Source organism: Lepisosteus platostomus, chromosome 12, assembly GCF_059453375.1.
Source record: "Lepisosteus platostomus isolate fLepPlt1 chromosome 12, fLepPlt1.hap1, whole genome shotgun sequence".
Lineage (NCBI taxonomy): Eukaryota > Metazoa > Chordata > Actinopteri > Semionotiformes > Lepisosteidae > Lepisosteus > Lepisosteus platostomus.
In genome coordinates, this window is record NC_142622.1 from 45,885,306 (window position 1) to 45,893,499 (window position 8,194).

At 42.3% G+C, this 8,194-nt stretch overlaps 1 long non-coding RNA gene across 2 annotated transcripts in view; it reads left to right on the forward strand.

The window, feature by feature from the left end:
- The window catches only part of LOC148651664 (uncharacterized), a 46,036-nt gene extending 38,985 nt beyond the window's left edge, over positions 1–7,051 (forward strand). For both annotated transcript variants that reach the window (XR_015925805.1, XR_015925806.1), the window contains 7 exons: positions 76–171; positions 417–512; positions 604–667; positions 766–4,848; positions 5,468–5,627; positions 5,947–5,987; positions 6,307–7,051. This is a non-coding gene — a long non-coding RNA (uncharacterized LOC148651664). The remainder of the gene's footprint in view (positions 1–75; positions 172–416; positions 513–603; positions 668–765; positions 4,849–5,467; positions 5,628–5,946; positions 5,988–6,306) is intronic.
- Positions 7,052–8,194: the final 1,143 nt, after the last annotated feature.

Consider the following 8,194-nt stretch of genomic DNA (forward strand, 5'->3'; position numbering starts at 1 on the left):
TCGGTAGTATAAAGGGAGATGAAGGCTGCCTTCTTACTGAACTTGATTTGTTTTCATTGGTTTCATTGTTTGCAGATGTATCGGTCCCTCACCTCATGCGAGTGTGATGCCAACCTACAAGATTGCCCAGCTCTGGGGCAAGGAGCCTGCATTTGGTCAGCTGAAGTTAAGGTGATATTTCTGCAAGAACCTGTGACTCTACATGCGCATTCCAGCAGAATGGAAAAGTGTAAATACTGGTGATGAATAAACTTTTTATCCCACTGCCTGATTTAGTTTACTCCTAACTCATCTTGCATTTTTAGTATAGGTTTTCAAATAGTTGTTTAAGATGTTATCCTTGTTTGATCTTTTTGGCATCAATGTCAAAAATGATTGAATGGGGGGGGTTCTGATTTTTCTTTATTTTCCACAAGGTGCTGTTTTCCCAGATCTGTCTCCGTGGGGAGCAAGGTGTGTTACTGGTTGGGAAGTGGACTTGGGCTTCCCTCAGTGAACAAGGTGAGTTGAAGGTAAGTAGAGGAGAGATGCAGGTCAGTGTGAGGAGAGCTTTTAATGTTGTGTGGAGGAGGGAAATGGACATTTTGTGTTTTGTCCTTACAGTTGGTGCACTGAGAGGCAGCTGTCAGAGTTGGGATGGTTTTCAGCCCCTGGTCTCAAGAGAAGAGTATCAGTATCTTGGTCAATTGTTTACAGAACAGCCTCTCTCAATAAGGCTAGACCATGGTGGTGCTGAGTGGTATGAATGACTTGTTTTGTTTTTAGAGTGGAATGCCATGATGGGTGCTCCCCAGTCCCTTCCCACCTGAATGCAGACATGGAACAGTATTGGCTGTCTGAAAGGCATCGGGAGTGTGATCCAATTCCTTTCTGTGAGTATTGAAGTCCTGCAGATGGAACACCAGAAAGCAAGGAGGGGTTTGAAGCTGCCCTTGCTGAATCTGCTGGGTAGCTGTGGATGTAGGAACACATGCAAAGGTAGTCATGCAGGGCATTGGTGAGTTGTGTCCTTTTTAGTTTCTGTTCTTTGATTTGGGAAAGTGTAGAGATGTTCAAGTTGGTCATTATACTCATATAGAGGTATATGGTGTAAAATGCTATATAACTATCCTCGGATGGTAAGTAGTACAAAAAAGAAGCAATGTGCAAAATCATGCATCAACTATGGATCTAAAGTTATGGGGAGTGAGGTTGAGGTCGATTTCAATGTGTGTTTGAGCTTTAAGAGAAGGTACAGTGAGGGTTCAGATCATGGGTGAGAGGCTGGCAGTTTAATAGTGTGGGGGTAAAAATTGAGTTTGGTAATCTGGGCCTGAGTGCTCCAGTACCGATTTCTGGCTGGTAGAAGGTCAAACGCTCTTCTTGCTTGGGTGTGTGGAGTCTTTGCTTGGAGCTTTCCTCAAGCACAGTCTGTCATAGATGGACTGGGCAGTTTTCACCACCTGCTGTAGGGCTTTGTGGTCGGCAACACTGCAGATGCAACCTGTTAGTGTACTGTCTGTTGTGCATCTGTATAAGTTGGTGAGGTTCTGGGGACATCTTGGCCTTCTTCAACTGTCTTTGGAAATACAGGCTCTGTTGTGCTTTCTTAATCAGATAGGTGGACAATGGACTTGGCACACACCCCTGGGGAACCCCAGTGTTCCGAGTTTGTGTGCTGGAGGTGTGGTTTCCAAGCCTGACAGCCTGTGGTCTGCCTGTCAAAGTCCCAAATCCCATTGCAGAGGATGGTATTGAGACCCAGTGTACCGAGTTTCTTTTTTCTGGAATGATGTTAAAAGCTGAGCTGAAGTTGGTGAATGTTTGTTTGTTTTTTTTAATCCAGATGGGATAGGGCAGTGTGTATGGCAATGAAGACTGTCATCTGTGGATCTGTTGGTACGGGTCTAGTGTCGGGAATGGTGTCCTTAATGTGCCCCATGACCAGCCCTTGAAGCACTTTACCATGATGGTTGTCGGCGCCACCGTGTGGTAGTCATTAAGGCATGTTACTGTGGTTTTCTTTGGTATTCGGATGATGGTGGTTGTCTTGAAGCAGGTTGGGACTACAGCTTGGCCCCAAGACATGCTGAAAATGTCTGAATACACTTGGCAGTTGATTGGTTTAGGTTCTGAGCATGGAACTGGGAATGATATTGGGCCTTGTGCACGTTCACTTTTAGCAGAGATCTCCTCCACATTTGCAGACAGTGAGAGCACCTGGTCGGTCGCGGAGGGTGCAGTTCTGTTGAGTGGATTTGAACTGAGTGTAAAAGGTGTTGAGCTTGTTGTGCAGGGAGGCATCATGGGCAGGTGCACAGATGTTCTTTCTTTCGTAGTCTATACCGTCCCACATGTGTTGGGTCATGAGTGCTGAAGTGTTCCTCTAATTTTTAAGTGTTTTTTGCATGTTTAATACCTTTCTTTAGATTGATCCCGGCTGACTTGAGTTTTGATTTATTGCCTAATTTGAATGTTTCATACCTTGCTTTGATTAGGTTGTGAACCTCTATGGTTTTGGTTTAGAAAAAGTTCACTTCTTTTGAGTGTTCCACTTCCAGCACGTCTTGATGTAGCTAGTGACTAATGCATTTTCCTGTATGTCTGTGTGTGATCCCTGTGTGGCTGCCATTCTGACTGCTAGTTTTGCTTGCCTGCACAGTTTACTGTATGTGGGGAGGAGAGACTGATGTGAGCAGTGTATAGTACTTTTAGTGCTTCCTTGTCATTTGAGCTGGGGGGGGGGGGGGACGTAGATGGTGATAAGTTGTAAATGCCCTCAGCAGATTATTGAAACTCTCTAGAGTGGCTGAGCAGTGTTTTGTGATGGTAGATGCGTTGTTGCACCACACGTTAATAAAAATGCATACGTCCTCGCCTCTGGTTTTACCGGACTCTGCAGTTCTGTCCGTGTGCAAGGCAGAAAACCTGTCTAGGTGCATCGCCTAATTCTGTGTCAGTCATGTTTTGGTGAATACATGAGTCCAGAGTCACAGCTGAAATTGACAACTAGTGTAAAGCTACTGGCTCTTTTATAATTAGGAAACAAGTTTATACAAAATGTTTAAATGCCTTTTCAATTTTGGATGTGGCTCATGTTTGTGACTTTGTGGGCAATTTAAGCTTCCTTAAGCTCAACAGACTAAAAGTGCAAAATGTAACTGTTGGTCTATTTTTCTTGGTAATAGTTGTCTTTCTGGCTTTGAAAGATTGATTTCATGGGTGCGTTTCGAAGTAAATCACTGCAATATAAGAGACTTGGCACACCAGCAGACTCCTTGTCATGTCAGCCAGGTTCTGTTGATGGGTGGTGGCACAGGCACTGCACCTGAGCCCTGGACTGGCGGTTATCCTGTTGGCTTGTCTTGAATGAACAAAGTTGGCTGTGAAAATGTCTTGAATGTTTCTAAAACGTGCAGAGGATCAAGTCTAAATCTCCATCTGAGTAACTTGCAGATGTGGTTCATTGTAAGGATTAAGTTGCCCTAAAACCAAAATGTTTTCATTGAAAGTAAGGTTGTCTGTTTTAGTGCAGAAAGGGGAGGGATGAGTTTCCACCTGTCTGGAAGTGGATGCGTGCTGTGCTTTGTGAAAAGGGAGGGCTGCATGAAAACTAATGCTTTTGTTAGAGGACTCTCGTTTTTCTTTTAAACAATTGCAACTGCTACAGTGTTTTTTTTTTTTGTTCCATGTACAAGTTTGTTACTGATGTATAATATACAAAATGGTGTGTAGTTTTGCCCTGAGTATCCTGTACAGCAGTCAAGACAGAGGAGATGTGGCTGTAAAAGTGTGAACTCGGGGAAAGTGGTTGTTGAACCTTTGTTTTCAGAGGAGTTTCTAGTCACTGGGGAATGTGAAGTTTGGTTTTATGAAGGGTTTGATCTGTATGTGTACAGGCTGTAATCTCCCTGCTGGTAGAATGCATGTAGTGGCTCGAAGGTTTAAATCCATTGGTTGTGGCCCATCACTTGGTTTTGAGTTATTTTTGCTTTGGAGTTTCAGTTTTGAATGTTCAAGCTTAAAACCTTTTCAGTCCAGGCTGCAGTTCTTTGGTACTGAATATGGTCAGTGTTTTCTCGTACTACTGTGGATCTCAAGAGTATCGGGCACCTTGAAATGTTCTTTATGTAAAACCAAAATTTTAATTTGGTCTTTAAAAGGCACATTACTGCATCTCTAGGTCTGTGTTAAGAAAGCCCGAATTTCAACCACTACCTGATTGGATGTACGACTGAGAATTTGACTTAATACCAGGGTAATTTTATTTAAAAGAGGGATTTGTTTGACAGTCTTGTCTACATGGAATACAACAATAAATGGATTTGGTCATCCCTGTTTACCTGGGTTTTCGGACAGTAGAATCTAAGCTAGAAGCTTTTAGCTCAATTTTGAGGGAGGAGTTGAGCTGGTCACTTATGTTTGCAGATGGATGCACCTGGGATCTGAAGTACTTGAATGCTTTGTTTTATACTGTATGCGAGTTGGTGACAATTAAGATGGAGTTTTGAACTGAATCCAGAGATTCTTTGGATATCTTCTATTGAAAGAGCAGAACTACAGAGAAGCTGATAGTTGTCTTTTTGGTTACTGCCTGAATTGCTGAACTTGTTTGCTGTGTGATGGAGAGTTTGCAGGAGTCACTGTCTTAACACATGGGTACATGACACCATGCTGTTGATGGGGAGCTCAGTGGCTGGCTAAAAGGATACATTCGGTTTGATTTGATGCAAGTATTGAAGTCCTGCGCTTTTAACAATGGAGAGTGAAGAGATGTTTTGCAGGTTATCCTTAAATTTCCTGGATGCCTATGGATCTTGGAGCAGTTGTGAAGCAAGTATCTAGGAGGATTGTGTTCCTGGAGCAGTGGTGAGTTTCACTTGTTTCTCTAATGTCCAAATCAAATGCATTTTTAATTTGTCCTTTTTGTGCAAGAAGTGTTTTTGAAGGTTGACAAGCTGCTTTTGGGTTAGGCCTAGCTTTGAGCTCTTGATGTGATGCTTTAATGTGCTAAACATTGAGTCATAGTGGTGTTTTTTTTTTCTGGCTTATTTTTCCTCCCCGTTTGGTTGGGCTATCTGTATACTCATGTGCATTTGACTGGCTGTCATTCTGGCTCTGGAAGATGGAATTAGTGCTTTGTATGAGATTTTATTTCACGAGTGCATATGTAACTAATCACTTTAGATACACAGCAGTATGATGGTGACTTGGCACACCAGCTGCTGTCTCCAGTGTTGAGTCCTTGCTGGAGATGGCATTGAGGTTCTCTTGATGGGGGTTGGCACAGGAACTGCTCTCCTCCCTGGGGAGGAGCTGCAGTGGATCCTGTGGCAAGAGCCCTGGACTAGGGGGTTTTCTCCGTAGGGCGTTTTGCTGTTGGTTAGTGCTGGATAGGTGTTGCACTGTATGTGGGGAGTGGAAATGCTGGCTTGACTGTTTCTAAGAAGTGCAGAGGACTTGGTCTAAATCCTTCTCTCCATTTCAGGCTCTGTGCTACCAGACGAGATGAGCAGGATTGTGCTTCAGAGGGAGGATCTTTAATGACCAAATGTGCAGCACAGATGGGGTTGGGCTCTGGGATGTTTGTGAAGATCTGCCAGAGGAGTGGGGTGCAAGTTAAAAGCAGCATCAGAGGATCAAGACGGGTGAGTTTCTTCCCCCTCCTAGGAGGCGTGATGGAGCATTTTGGGTATACTCTGGGTGTATCTTGGTTTGAGGTACATTTGTGCAGACTGCATATTGTTATATAAAGTCCAGTGAGTTTATTGGTTAGACAGCTGTTGGCATGGGAGTTGTGTAGTACATTTAGGAAACTTTTCTTACGGTTTTTGCTCTTTTAATGGACATGAAAGATACTGTTATCAGAGAAATGTAAGAGAATATGAAACCCTTGCATTTTTAATGATTGAGATTTGGTTTTGTAACCTACATTAACTGCTTCAATTTCTTGTCTTTTGTGTCAAGCTGAAGACCTAGGCGGACAAGCAAATGGATCTATGTCCTTGGTAAGCAGGCAAGGAAAAAATGGGTTGAGGGAAGGGATAAGTTGTTAACTCTGTTTTGGGATAGAATTTGTGAACTTGTGTGCAGATGTTGAAATGCTTTAATGCAGATATTGGAGATGGACTTTTCCCCTGTGGTAGGAGCCCTGTACTGTGGGTTTTTGCTTTTACACATTTCTGGGTGGTTTTCTGTTGGGTTTGTTCTGGAATTGTGTAGCACTGAACATTGATCATTGAGGTCAAAATGGGTGTTGGGGGTGGGAATGTAGACTGGACTATTTCTGACTAGTGCAGAGGACTGTCTAGTTTTTTTTTTCTTTAGGTTCTCTGCTGTCTGGGGGGCTGACCAGGCCTTTGCTGCTGAGAGAGGACCTTTTAACAGGATGGGAGCCCAGATGCAGCGGACTGAGATCTGTCTGTGAAGATTTGCCAGAAGACTCGTGGGCCCGTTTTTGATTTCAGAAGACAACGGCCACAGAGGAGCATTGAAAATGCTGTACAAGTTCCTAATGACAAGCGAAGAATGAGGGGGAGGCCTTTTGTAGGGTGGAAAGAGGTTCAGGTGGTACATGAAGCTATAAATGAATCTCTGCATGCTGGTCTTGTAATTGCTGTTTGGCTCTTGGATTGTAACTTTAGCACCTGAGCCACCTGGCAAGGAGGAGACAAAGTGACTTCCGGTGTGGGAATGGAGAAAGTATATTTTGTTACTTGGTAACCATTTTTGTAAATTATGGGCCATTTGAAAAGCAGAGTTTGAGAGTCTAAGGTCAAGCAATGATTTATTTGCATGGGTGCACACATGTACATAAATCTTGCATTGGCTTTAGAGTAAAACTGAATTGAGACCCTAAAGTAGAAATGAATAAAAGGAGTAGTTATGCTATCCACTCGTTTGGGGAAAAGAGGCATTGGTTTAGCTGAGTTGCTCTTTTCATACCTGCACAGAAAGCACTTTTGTCATGGGGGGGATTGTGTTCTGTTTTGTGGATTTGTAAGTACTTTGCTAGACAATGTTCTCCTGTATTGAATGTATTTTTGTTTGTATGGCATCATAATAAAACTTACTAAATGTACCACATCTGTTCTTGTGTTTCTTGCATGTTGATTGTGGCTGTAGGTGCTGTTCATTATATTGAATACACACTGGCACTGGATCTGCTTTTCCCTGCATTGCTGTGCCATGACATTTTACACCCTAAATGAGTTTTTGGTTTCAGTTTTTTACTACTTGGGATTTAGGTTACACTCTGTGTACATTTGGTGTAGGTAGTGGAGGTTTTATGGTTCCAAGTATTGGTTTACTTTCACATAATTAAACTCAGTTTTTTGAGAATCTAGGTGAGTTTTAAAGTATATATTTAGGCATTGATGGTGTAAAGCACAGAACTGAAATACTGCTTTGGGTTTATGAAGAGTTTTAAATTTGCCACTGGGTGTTTTTTTTTAACTAGTTGTGTAAATATGAATATGCATATATATATGATGGTGTCCAGTGTGAAGGAAGAGTCCTTGTGAAGGGTGACCTCTTAGCTTCCAGCTCATGAGCCCCAGTTGGATGGGTCCTATAAAGGTAGTGTTTTGACCCTGTGTGGTTTGTTTTGACAAGTTCCATACTCCCTCCCCATTGGTTCATTAATTCATCCATCTTTGCCATTTTGACATCAATGAAACTTGACCAATCTGATCTCGGCTTATTCAGTATTTAACTCGGTGGTCTTCAGAATGTAGGGGTATTTATTGTGCTTTGGTTCTCTGTTTTTGTTTTGCTTTGTGTGCTTTTTCGTATAGCTTTGGCTTTGTGGAGATGTTTTGTACTTTGTTTATCCTTTATTTTGCAGTTTCCCTAATGTGTTATCAACCTCTGTGTTCTTTTGTGCTGTTTTTTGCTTATTTTTGTTTGTAGTTTACTTATGAATTTGTGTAAAGGGTTAGTTATGTTTATGGGGTATGTTTTGCAGATGTAGTTGGTTGTATGAGAGACTAGTGTAGTATAGGTGAGTGCCTTGTTGTATGGGTTTGGGTAGATGGTGAAGGGTAGCTGGGGTGTTGGATGCTGAAGACATGAGTTTTGTTTTGGTAGAATGGTCACTTTCCCTCACTTTATTATCCAGCTTTTTGTTATCTTTGGCACTGCTCTTTTTCTACATACCAGTCTTTGTATTTAAATTTTTTTTAGACTAAAACTTGTCATGCTTCCTGAGTCCTTA